Genomic DNA, 13,272 nt, shown 5'->3' with positions numbered 1-13,272 from the left:
AAATTTTGTAATAAAATTATATATATTAAAAAAAAAAGACACATGTATCCCATTGTTCACTGCAGCACTGTTTACAACAGCTAGAATAAGGAAGCAACCTAGGTGTCCATCAAAAGATGAATGAATAAAGAAATTGTGGTCCATATACACATGGAATATTACTCAGGCATAAAAAGGAACACATTTGAGTCAGTTCTAATGAGGTGGATGAACCTGGCACCTATTATACACAGTGAAGTGAGTCAGAAAGAGAAAGATAAATACCATATTCTAATGAATATATACAGAATCTAGAAAAATGGTACTGGAGAATTTACTTACAGGGCAGCAATGGAGAAACAGACAGAGAATAGACTTATGGACGTGGGGAGAGGGGAAGAGAGGGTGCGATGTATGGACAGAGTGACATGGAAACTTACATTACCAATAGATAGTCAACGGGAATTTGCTGTATGGCTCAGGAAACTCAAACAGGGGCTCTGAATCAACCTAGAGGGGTGGGATGGGAGGGAGATGGGAGGGAGGTTCAAAAGGGAGGGGATATGTGTATACCTATGGCTGATTCACGCTGAGGTTTGACAGAAAAACAAAAATTCTATAAAGCAATTATCATTCAATTTAAAAATTAATTTTTTTAAAAAAAGAAGGTAGGGTACAAAATAAGTAAACTTTAGAGCTAGAAAAGGAAAGTGGTTCCTGTTCTAACAAAGGAAGAGCCTTTAAGAGAAGGACTCAAACTTCAATACATTTTCATGTCTGGCCATAAGAGCGAACTGGAACAAAGGTAAAAATCAGAAAAGCAGTTCTCATGAGTCATCCTCAAGCCCCCAAAGTTTAGATACATTGTTATAAAACTCAGAGCAAACTCAGCAGGAGTGCAAGAATCTTTTTAAATTCAAGTATTTTGTACAGAACTTATAATTCAAATAATTAAGTGAAGCATTTAAACTCTCCATAACCTATAAAAAAAAAAGTTAAAACAATACACAGGCTTAAACAGGCTGCAGCAGGTTGTCAACAGTACGACTTCTGTGGCAATGGATAGTATTACAGTTTGTCACTCTAGAACATTAGAAAATCCCAAACATTTCAGAGAACTTAGGTTCCAAGAAGTCAACAACTATCCAGGCATGGAAGAAATAGGTCAGGAATAGGAAAAGGGTAGCAGAGACACTATAAAAGAACTCAGAATGGAGGCAAAGACAGTTTGCAAAAATATCCACTGGAAATTGCTCTAAAATTGCTACAAAAGTATCCATCACCCTCACCCCTGTTATTCTGACTACCTGACCACTGTCTTAACTCCTTCAAGATGTTTTTCCAGGAACATGGTGCCAATTTCACAATCCAACTCTTGGGATTCCCTTGTACCATCAACAACGCAGCTGGCGTTAGTGATTCATTCATTCCACTAGGTACTGAATTCAGTCTAACTATATACCTTTACAGTAATCACTCTGTGCATGAAAAGGCCATGTCCTAAGACACTAAAATCTACAACAGTTTATCTTTATCCCATGGTATTTTTTGTATCATTAAAAACACAAAGTGGTATGAAAATTTATCCTAGCAGAGCTGGCAGTACCATTCTACCATCTTCCCTCTACGACCTAGTCCCACAGCAAGAAAGTACACGGCGAGGTCACCACTCCAGCAGCCAGATTTCCTGACCCCACCTAAGACTAGAAACTGGGCAAGAAAAAAGGGAGTAACTAAAACCCAAGGAACACCTGCCAGGCTTCCACAATGTGTCAAGCACAGTACCAAAACGCCTTACAGACTCTTTCTCCTATAATCTCACCATCACCCCACCAGGTAAACGTAATTATTCACAACATGTAAATGAAAGAATTGAAGTTGGAAGGAGTGTGTCAAGGCTGTATATCGTCACCTTGCTTATTTAACTTATATGCAGAGTACATCATGAGGAATGCTGGGCTGGAAGAAGCGCAGGCTGGAATCAAGATTGCTGGGAGAAATATCAATAATCTCAGATATGCAGATGACACTACCCTTATGGCAGAAAGTGAAGAGGAACTCAAAAGCCTCTTGATGAAAGTGAAAGAGGAGAGTGAAAAAGTTGGCTTGAAGCTCAATATTCAGAAAACAAAGATCATGGCATCTGGTCCCATCACTTCTTGGGAAATAGATGGAAGAACAGTGGAAACAGTGTCAGATTTTGTTTTTTTGGGCTCCAAAATCACTGCAGATGCTGATTGCAGCCATGAAATTAAAAGACGCTTACTCCTTGGAAAGAAAGTTATGATCAACCTTGATAATATATTAAAAAGCAGAGACATTACTTTGCCAACCAAGGTCCGTCTAGTCAAGGCTATGGTTTTTCCTGTGGTCATGTATGGATGTGAGAGTTGGACTGTGAAGAAAGCTGATCGACGAAGAATTGATGCCTTTGAACTGTGGTGTTGGAGAAGACTCTTGAGAGTCCCTTGTACTGCAAGGAGATCCAACCAGTCCATTCTAAGGGAGATCGATCCTGGGTATTCATTGGAAGCACTGATGCTAAAGCTGAAACTCCAATACTTTGGCCACCTCATGCGATGAGTTGACTCACTGGAAAAGACTCTGATGCTGGGAAGGGTTGGGGGCGGGAGGAGAAGGGGACGACAGAGAATGAGATGGCTGGATGGCATCACCGACTCTGTAGACATGAGTTTGAGTGAACTCCGGGAGTTGGTGATGGACAGGGAGGCCTGGCGTGCTGTGATTCATGGGGTCGCAGAGAGTCGGACACGACTGAGCGACTGAACTGAACTGAACTGAACGTACGGATGCAAATGTATATGGTTAGTAAATAGCAGAGCCAGAATTTTAAACCAAGTCTCTTGGGCACCACACTGAATGTTTTTCATTAACAAAGCACCAAAAACAAGGAGCCCGTAACAAAGCATTTGTGTTGGACCTCAATAGAATATTTCCTAGTATTAGTCAAAATACATTCGATCAGTTTCATGCTCATCTTTCTAAATCCCTACTTTTTCAAACCGTGCTCAGCTCTGTGTTCTGAAGACACTTGCTAATTCCACAACATCCATGTTCGAGACTTTCACTTAAGAAATAGTCATAAAATATAAAGTAAGTGCTTAGGCCAGATACTAACCGGGCACTAAAAATGCAGCTGCTGCTGCTGCTGCTAAAGTCACTTCAGTCGTGTCCGACTCTGTGCGACCCCATAGATAGCAGCCCACCAGGCTCCGCCATCTGTGGGATTCTCTAGGCAACAACACTGGAATGGGTTGTCATTTCTTTCTCCAATGCATGAAAGTGAAAAGTGAAAGTGAAGTAGATCAGTCATGTCTGACTCTTAGTGACCCTATGGACTGCAGCCCACCAGGCTCCTGCACCCATGGGATTTTCCAGGCAAGAGTACTGGAGTGGGGTGCCATTGCCTTCCCTGAAAAATGCAGCACTCAACTTATATTTAAGTGAACAAACAGCAACCTGAACCTACCTGATTTCGAAGGCAATCCTGAGCAAAACTAAGAGGGATTTAGGAGCCCCACCCCCAAAGTGCAGAAGGCCTGTAGCAGTCCTGGAGCCCCCAGCCAAGCAGACGGGAAGCCCCAACCATGCATGCTTCTGATATACATGGCTTTGACGGTGGCCGTCTTCTGCTTGTTCCAGCATGTTCTAGCCTCATTTCCTTAGATACGATTTCGGCATTGTAAAAACTATCAACAGTGAGTAAATTTTAGACTTACAGATGGGAGAAATATCAAAACTTATTCTTAGAAAGCCATTATCCCCGGCAGCAACACGACGGCCAGCCCAGAAGGCCTCCTAATCCCCAGATGCTGGGATCCTGGAGTTGCTTCCACACAAGGCAGGGGATGAAGTGTTCACTGCCCAAGACACAGGTTGGGAGAAAATCCCTGCAAATCACAAATCTGAAATAGGACGCATGTTTAGAACATATAAAGAATTCTTAAAATTCAATCATGAGAAAAAATTCAATAAAAACTGGGCAAAAGCTGCAAACAGACATTTTCCCAAAGATGATATGTGATGGCAAAGAACCACATTAAAGGATACTCAACATCATTAGTCAACAGGCAATTGCAAATTAAAATCTCAATGGGTTAACCTATATATCCTTTATTTTTTTATATATCCTTTAAAATAGTAACACTGTAAAAGGCGTGCCATGCCAACTGTTGACAAAAATGTGGAGCAACTGGAATTCTTGGACGTTGTGGTACAACCACTCTGGAAAACAGTGTGGCAGTTTCCTAAAAAAAAGTAAACATACACCTACCATATGACCCAGACCTTCTCCTTTAAGTATTTACCTAAGAAAAACAACAGCGTATGTCCATATTTATACGCAAACTTTATACAGCTTTTTAGGTAACAGCTCCAAACTGGAAACAACCCACATGTTCAACAATAAATAAAAAGAATAAACAAACTGTAGCATACCCATCGGAGAAGGCAACGGCACACCACTCCAGTGTTCTTGCCTGGAAAATCCCATGGACGGAGGGAGGAGCCTGGTGGGCTGCCATCTATGGGGTCGCACAGAGTCGGACACGACTGAAGCGACTTAGCAGCAGCAGCAACATACCCATAATACTATTCAGCAATAAAAAGACATGAAGGCCTAAGATATGCTACAACATGTGTGAATCTTGGGAGGGAAGAAAAAAAAAACAGGCTGAGTGAAAGAAGCCAGACCACAAAAAACTTCTAGAAAATGCAAACTAACGTAAAGTGACAGAAAGCAGATGAGGGCCTGCCTAGGGAATGGGAGGTACGGGGAGGGAGAGTGGGAGGGAGGAATTACCAAGGATCACAAGGTAATTTTGAGGGTGACAAATATATTCATTATCTCAATTGGAGTGATGGTCTCAGGAGAAATAAACATGTCAAAACTCATCAAATTGTACACTTTCAACATGTGCACTTCATCTTATGTTGATAATACCCCTATAAAGCTATTTTTTAAATTCATTATTAGCACGATACTCTCTGTGTTATAAAAATGCAGTGTGCTGTGCTTAGTCTCTCAGTCATGTCCAAGTCTTTGCGACCCCACGGACTATAGTCCACCAGGCCCCTCTGTCCATGGGATTCTCCAGGCAAGAATACTGGAGTGGGTTGCCAAGTCCTCCTCCAGGGGATCTTCCGAACCCAGGGATCAAACCCAGGTCTCCCGCATTGCAGTCAGGATCTTTACCGTCTGAGCCACCAAGGAAGTCCATAAATGCTGTAGTTCACAGTTATTCATTGTCTCAAATCTCTTAAAACACTTTGTGTTGTTACAGGTGCAGCCTTGATATACAAAGCAAGATGCTCCTTTCTCTATGCATTCACATAAAACTGAAAAATGAAAGGACGGTGTCTTCACTTTTAATGATACACAGACTGCATATAGAAGGCTACTCTGGTCACTATGCAGGGCAGATTTTACTGCTCTGAAGGGAAAGTGGGTAGCACAAGTAATGTATTTATTTTTTCTATTATTCTAAGATTTACCTTTTAAATAATATTACCCATGACAAAAGGACTAAAGGTAACCTGATTTTCACAATCTGATCATCTTGCTTCAATAGACTACTTGATAATATAAATATATTAAGATGATGTAAATATACTAAGATGTCTATGTAGGATTGACATAAATCAATCCAGGAAATTTTATACTGCTGAAAAACTAAAACCCTGAACCATGTGTAATCTTCCTTCTCTGTATGATGAGTTCTGAATTGCATGGTTACACAAAAGTAATAAAATCTAAAGAACAAGTTTCCTAATTCATTCCAAGAGAGACAAAAAAGACAAAAGTCCATGCTTTGGACAGTTTAATCATAAAAGATTATATTACCCCCAACAGTACAAAGTATTCCAGAAGGCTCAATGAGAAGAGCCCTGTTACATCTGACCGACAGTGAGTTTACCTTCACTTGATGGGCACAGAGGTAAGCCAGGAGGAAAAGGGAGGACTCTCCCATAAGAAGGGTCAGCAGGAACAAAGCACAGAGTGCTGAGGGACAGCAGAGGGGCCCCCCTCATGGAAGCACAGAGGCAAACAGCAGAGGACCACAGGGGGAAAGGAGAGGGGCTTCTCTGGGTCAAGTGGGGAAGAACTCAGCTCCAACACTGGCAGTGGGGGCCAGTCCTGTTCAGGGAGCTAAGGCCCCACACGCCATGTAGCCAAAGTACCAAAACATGAGACAGAAGCAACACTGTAACACATTCAATAAAGTCCTTAAAAATGGTCCACACTGAGGAAAAAACCTTAAAAACCAAGTACTGAAAGGGCTACACAAGCAAGAAAATGTTAGAATATCCAGAGCGGCTTACTATTGGCGTGCTGCAGTGCATGGGGTCGCAAAGAGTCGGACACGACTGAGCGACTGAACTGCACTGAACTGTGTAGCCTAGGCTCTTGCAGAAAGCAGTGTTTCAGGAAAATTAAATTTAAAATAATAGTCTGGACCTACAGAGATTACATACTAAGTGAAGCCAGAGAAACACAAATATTAATATCATATTACTTACATGTAGAATCTAAAAAAATGATAAAAATTAACTTATATACAAAACAGAAATAAACCCACACAGAGAAAACAAACTTATGGTTACCAAATGGGAAAGCAGGAAGGGAAAAATTAGGAGTTTGAGATTAACATACATACATTACTATAAATAAAATAGATAACTAACAAGGACTGACTTATAACACAGGGAACCCAATATCCTATAATAACCTATAATGGAAAAGAATCTGGGAAAGCATATATATATAAAATATGTGTATATATTAGTACATAAAACTGAATCACTGTGCTGTATACCTGAAACGAGCATGACATTGTAAAGAGCTATACGTCAATAAAAATACAATAGGCTGGAGAGACTGATTGAGAAAGTGGAGCCAAGAAGTTAGAATGTTGTAGTGAAAGGGGCTAGACTGAGGTGGGAGGAGTTTAAATAAACAAGCAGGGATGCACAGCACTGTGAAATAGGATTCAGGGACTCAACTCTACAAATACTGATGGAAAGGAATCAATAAAGGATGATGGAAGTTTCAAGCCTGAGGGAGCAAAGAAAGTGACATTAAGAATAAGAAAAAGAAAGTAGGAAAAGGACGGTTAAGAAAAAAATGATGAGCTCCATTTCAGACAAGTTTAGATACAGGGAAACAATGACCGGTCCACATGGAAATATGTAAAGTGCAGCTGAAAAATAGGACCCAGTGCTCCAATGAAAGGGGTAAGTTGGAATTTGGGAGTTGTTGGCATGTAGCTGAAATCACAAACATCAGTGGAATTTCAAATGGAAAACAAAAGTTCAGGGATTGAGATCTTGATTTCTAAGATCTCAAACTATACTATAAAATGCATCCCTTTAATTAATTATCAGCAAATGGATGTGGATACTACCATTTCTTCATCATTTTCCAACACATAATACCTGGTTGCCATACCAGGACTAAAATATTAACTTGACTTTATTATTACACATTTCAAAACTGCAGAAACAACTGGCCTCTTCCGTACAATCCAGGGGGGACGTTCAAATGCCAGGCAGATAACCAAGGATGAAACCAGCCCAGTCTGAGATAGGAGGGAAGGAAAGTGCAGGCCTGGTCTAAAGATAGCACCTCCAGGGAGCGGGAGATGCCCAGGGAGCCACAAGGAGGAGCCCTTCACCAACACAAGGCTTGAAGGATCTCTATTCAGGGAAGAGCTCTGGAAGGTTTTGAGCTGGGAAAGCCTGGAATCAGATCTGCATCTGCTGTTACAGCCAAGGCAAAAAGTAAAATAACCACCATCAAAAAAATTAGGAACAGGATGAAGTTACAGTTACACCATCTCCCCACTGACTTCTTGAGCTCATCCCATGAAATGATCCCAATGCATCTAGGAACCTCTGGGGAATAGAAACTGAATGTGTATGGTTGCATGGATGTGAGAGCTGGACTATAAAGAAGACTGAGCGACAGATTGGGAAACAGTGGAAACAATGGCTGACTATTTTTCTGGGCCCCAGAATCACTGCAGATGGTGACTGCAGCCATGAAATTTAAAGACGCTTACTCCTTGGAGGGAAAGTTATGACCAACCTAGACAGCATATTAAAAAGCAGAGACATTACTTTACCAACCAAGGTCCGTCTAGCCAAGGCTATGGTTTTTCCAGTGGTCATGTATGGTTGTGAGAGTTGGACTGTGAAGAAAGCTGAGCGCGAAAGAATTGATGCTTCTGAACTGCGGTGTTGGAGAAGACTCTTGAGAGTCCCTTGGACTGCAAGGAGATCCAACCAGTCCATTCTGAAAGAGATCCGTCCTGGGTGTTCATTGGAAGGACTGATGTTGAAGTGGAAACTGCAATACTTTGGCCACCTGATAGGAAGAGCTGACTCATTTGAAAAGACCCTGATGCTGGGAAAGATTGAGGGCAGGAGAATGGGATGACAGAGGATGAGATGGCTGGATGGCACCACCGACTCAATGGACACGAGTTTGGGTAAACTCCGGGAGTTGGTGACAGACAGGGAGGCATCTTGTGCTGCAGTCCATGAGGTTGCAAAGAGTCAGACATGACTGAGCAACTGAACTGAACTGAAGGGTGCCTCTGTCTGAAGGTCCCTCCCTTTGGGACCATGGGCCTTGAACTCAGAACTGCTGCTCTGTCACCCAGGCCTCTTAGAGAGACAAACTTTTAGCTGAAAGTATCTGTTTTATACTATTTCATCCTTTCTAGTAATTTTTCTAATTTGGCTTTTCAAATTGAAACTAGCAGGCTTTTATTATAAAACTACTTTCTATTTTATATGTGCAGGAAAGTTTTGTACATTCTTAGAAAAGAAATACAGAAAAATATACACCAAACCTGTCGTTATCAGGAAGCACGACCAATTTATACTTATGTTATGACTCTTTTATAGTATTTGCTTTTTTCCTAAGCCAAATATCATATGAAATCAAAAACCTTTTTCAATTTTTAATTGAAGTATACTTGATTTATGTTAAGAATTTTTCAGAATCTTTTCCACTACAAGACAGTAAATATAGCTCCCTGTGCTATATATACCAGGGCTTCCCTAGTAGCTCAGTCAGTAAAGAATCTGCCTGCAGTGCAGGAGATCCAGGTTCAATCCCTGGGTTGGGAAGATCCCCTGGAGAAGGACATGGTAAACCACTCCAGTATCCTTGCCTGGAAAATCCCATGGACAGAGGAGCCTGATGGGCTACAGTCCCTGGATTGCAAAGAGTCGGCACGACTATAGCAAGTAACACACTGTGCTATATATTGGTCCTTGTTATTTATTTTACATACAGCAGTGTGTATATTCAGAGAGGGCAATGGCACTGAGCGTCTTCACTTTCACTTTCATGCACTGGAGAAGGAAATGGCAACCCACTCCCGTGTTCTTGCCTGGAGAATCCCAGGGACAGGGCAGCCTGGTGGGCGGCCGTCTATGGGGTCGCACAGAGTCAGACACGACTGAAGCGACTCAGCAGCAGCAGTGTGTATATTAATTTCATACTCCTAATTTATCCCTCATCTTCCCTCTTTTAACTTTTAATACTTATTAAACACTTAAAAATATTAAATAATTAAATAATATTAATTTAATAATGTTTGGTATTATTATTTGATATTAAATTAATAATATTAAATAATTAACATTTTAATTAAAACTTATTACTTTCAATTTAAAAGTATTTTTAACAAATACTTCTCATTGCAGCGGCTTCTCTGCAATGAGAACTCGGGCTCTAGGCACACGGGCCTGAGGTGCACCAACTCAGTAGCTGTGTCATACAGGCTTTGTTGTTCCATGGCATGTGAAATCTTCAAACCCAGGGACTGAAACCATGTCCCCTGCACTGACAGGTGGATTCTTATCCACTGGCCCACCAGGGAAGTCCTTCCCTTCCCCTGTGGTAACCATGATTCTTTCCTATGTCTGTGAGTCCTTCTGTTTTGTAAATAAGTTCACTTGTATCATTTTCTTAGATTTCACAAATAAGTGATGTCATACTATATTTGTCTTTCTCTCGTTTATTTCATGTAAGGTGTGACAATGTTTAGGTCCATCCATGCTGCTGCAAGCGGCATTATTTTACCTTTTTTATGGCTGAATACTCCACTGTACACACATACCAATTTCCTTCATGCATTCATCTCAGTTGCTTCGATGTCTCAACTACTATAAGTAGTGCTCCTATGACACTGGAATCCGCCTGCAATGCAGGAGACCCCGGTTCGATTCCTGGGTCAGGAAGATCCCCTGGAGGAGGTCATAACCCACACTCCAGTGTTCCTGCCTGGAGAATCCCATGGACAGAGGGGCCTGGCGGGCTACAGTCCACGCGGTCGCAAAGAGTCAGATACGACTGAGCGACTAAGCACAGCACAGCACTGCTCTGTAAACATCACCCACCAAAGTCTCTATCAGAATTGGAGACGTTTTGTCTAGTTTTGCTGCTGCCATTGAATTTGGGGGCATGAGGGTTTTGTTTTCCTTTCAATTAATTACTCTATTATTTTCAGAATCAAGAATGGTAGCCTTGTCAACTACAAATGGGCACTTGCCATCTACCTCCACAAGGGTTAAATCATGTGCGGCTGTAGTTGCTGACCTTTAACATTCCCTGTAAGGAGTTCAGGGTGGGGAGCAGAAATGAGGCACTCTGTGCTCTGGAAACACTGGCAGAACAAGTCTTCTGAGAGTTAAATATTCTCAGGAGCTGATTTTACAAGCCCAATTCTTGCATCTCCTCACACCTAGAAAAGCACGAAATTCCTCCATGGTGACCACTGCCCCCTCATGACTCAGAGAAACCTGCAAAAATATATGCCTGATTGCTTGTACTCCCATTCCACCAAGATCACACATACACTGATCCTCCCTCTACCTCTTTGGAGCAGTTTCTCAGAGTATCTGAAATGCTATCTCCTGGGTTCTAGTCCTCATTTTGTCGCAAACAAAACAACTCGCAAATCACATTGTGCATTTTTTTTTAAGTCAGCAACCTGACAAAGATAAACACTGACTGCTTTTTTCCTCTGCTGTCTCTTACTGATAAAAGGAAAAATAGGATAGCATTAAAAAAAAAGCCGTCACTGATTCTACTAATTTAGGGGGGAGGAAATCATCCATTACATTAGATTACATTAGACCACAATTTCTCCATCTCTTCACTCTTAGTATTTTAGACCAGACAATTCTTTATTGTAACATACTCTGTGGATGGGTGTGATCACTTAGCATGTGATACATTTTAGCCATAAGATATCCTAATTTCAAGAGGTGTTATTAAAACAAACAAAAACTTTCCTCTTTTTAATGTAGGACATGTAAAAACCGTATCTTTCTTTTCCTAAGGAAGGATGCTAAATAGTGTTAAGAGACACATAAATTTAGAAGATAAACTTGCTGCCTTTGAGAGGCTTATAACAAACTGCACTCATAATTTGTATCATTTTGGTCTCAGTCATTGACCAAGAATGTAATTGAAGCTTTGGTGTTATCTTGATTCTTGTAAGTTAATTATACAATGATGTATTTTTATGTTTTATAAAAGTTACAAGCATAATTCTGCTGCTGCTGCTGCTAAGTCACCCCAGTCGTGTCCGACTCTGTGTGACCCCATAGACGGAAGCCCACCAGGCTCCCCCGTCCCTGGGATTCTCCAGGGAAAAACACTGGAGTGGTTTGCCATTTCCTTCTCCAATGTGTGAAAGCAAAAAGTGAAAGTGAAGTCACTCAGTCGCGTCCGACCCCCAGCGACCCCACGGACTGCAGCCTACCAGGCTCCTCCATCCATGAGATTCTCTAGGCAAGAGTACTGGAGTGGCTTGCCATTGCCTTCTCCGAGCATAATTCTACATAACTAATATAAAAATTTCTGATTTTAGATTAAATAACACTGATACCTACTAAGAAAACACGAATTTCTAACCACGGCATTTGATGGTACAACTTAAAAATAAAGGCACAACCTGGAAAAGACCCCACAGCAACTCTAAAAAAAGCATCTCTTCACATGAAACAAGGATTTTGGTGACTGATTTAAATAGGTAATTTATTTAATAATGTCCTAAGGGAGAATGAAGTATACCAATGTGAGGTCACCCCTCTTTACAACTCTATAGCATAGAGAATGAAGGAAATAAATAAAACATCATTCAGTGTGTGTCTTTAAATGTTTCTATTTGCTTACATCTACCACACAACATCGAAAAAGCAAGAGAGTGCCAGAAAAACATCTACTTCTGCTTCACTGCCTATGCCAAAGCCTTTGACTGTGTGGATCACAATAAACTGTGGAACATTCTGAAAGAGATGGGAATCCCAGACCACCTGACCTGCCTCTTGAGAAACCTGTATGCAGGTCAGGAAGCAACAGTCAGAACTGTACATGGAACAACAGACTGGTTCCAAATAGGAAAAGGAGTACGTCAAGGCTGTATTTTGTCACCCTGCTTATTTAACTTACTTGCAGAGTACATCATGAGGAACGCTGGGCTGGAAGAAGCACAAGCTGGAATCAAGACTGCCAGGAGAAATATCAATAACCTCAGATATGCAGATGACACCACCCTTATGGCAGAAAGTGAAGAGGAACTAAAAAGCCTCTTGATGAAAGTGAAAGAGGAGAGTGAAAAGGTTGGCTTGAAGCTCAACATTCAGAAAACAAAGATCATGGCATCTGGTCCCATCACTTCATGGGAAATAGATGGAAAAACAGTGGAAACAGTGTCAGACTTTATTTTTTGGGGCTCCAAGATCACTGCAGCTGCTGATTGCAGCCATGAAATTAAAAGACGCTTACTCCTTGGGAGGAAAGTTATGACCAACCTCGAAAACATATTAAAAAGCAGAGACATTACTTTGCCAACCAAGGCTATGGTTTTACCAGTGGTCATGTATGGATGTGAGAGTTGGACTGTGAAGAAAGCTGACTGCCGAAGAATTGATGCTTTTGCACTGTGGTGTTGGAGAAGACTCTTGAGAGTCCCTTGGACTGCAAGGAGATCCAACCAGTCCATCCTAGAGGAGATCAGTCCTGGGTGTTCATTGGAAGGGCTGATGCTAAAGCTGAAACTCCAATACTTTGGCCACCTCATGCAAAGAGTTGACTCACTGGAAAAGACTCTGATGCTGGGAGGGATTGGGGGCGGGAGGAGAAGGGGACGGCAGAGAATGAGATGGCTGGATGGCATCACTGACTCGATGGACATGAGTTTGAGTGAACTCCAGGAGTTGGTGATGGATATAGAGGACTGCCGTGCTGTG

At 41.5% G+C, this 13,272-nt stretch overlaps 1 protein-coding gene across 1 annotated transcript in view; it reads right to left on the bottom strand.

The window, feature by feature from the left end:
• The window catches only part of UMAD1 (UBAP1-MVB12-associated (UMA) domain containing 1), a 259,632-nt gene that overhangs the window by 231,247 nt on the left and 15,113 nt on the right, over positions 1-13,272 (bottom strand). The window lies entirely within an intron of this gene.

Source organism: Moschus berezovskii, chromosome 3 (genome assembly GCF_049115385.1).
Source record: "Moschus berezovskii isolate FMDL1 chromosome 3, NW_MosBer_1.0, whole genome shotgun sequence".
Classification (NCBI taxonomy): domain Eukaryota; kingdom Metazoa; phylum Chordata; class Mammalia; order Artiodactyla; family Moschidae; genus Moschus; species Moschus berezovskii.
Note: the sequence above shows the minus strand (reverse complement) of the source record. Positions and strands in the feature narration are given on the sequence as shown.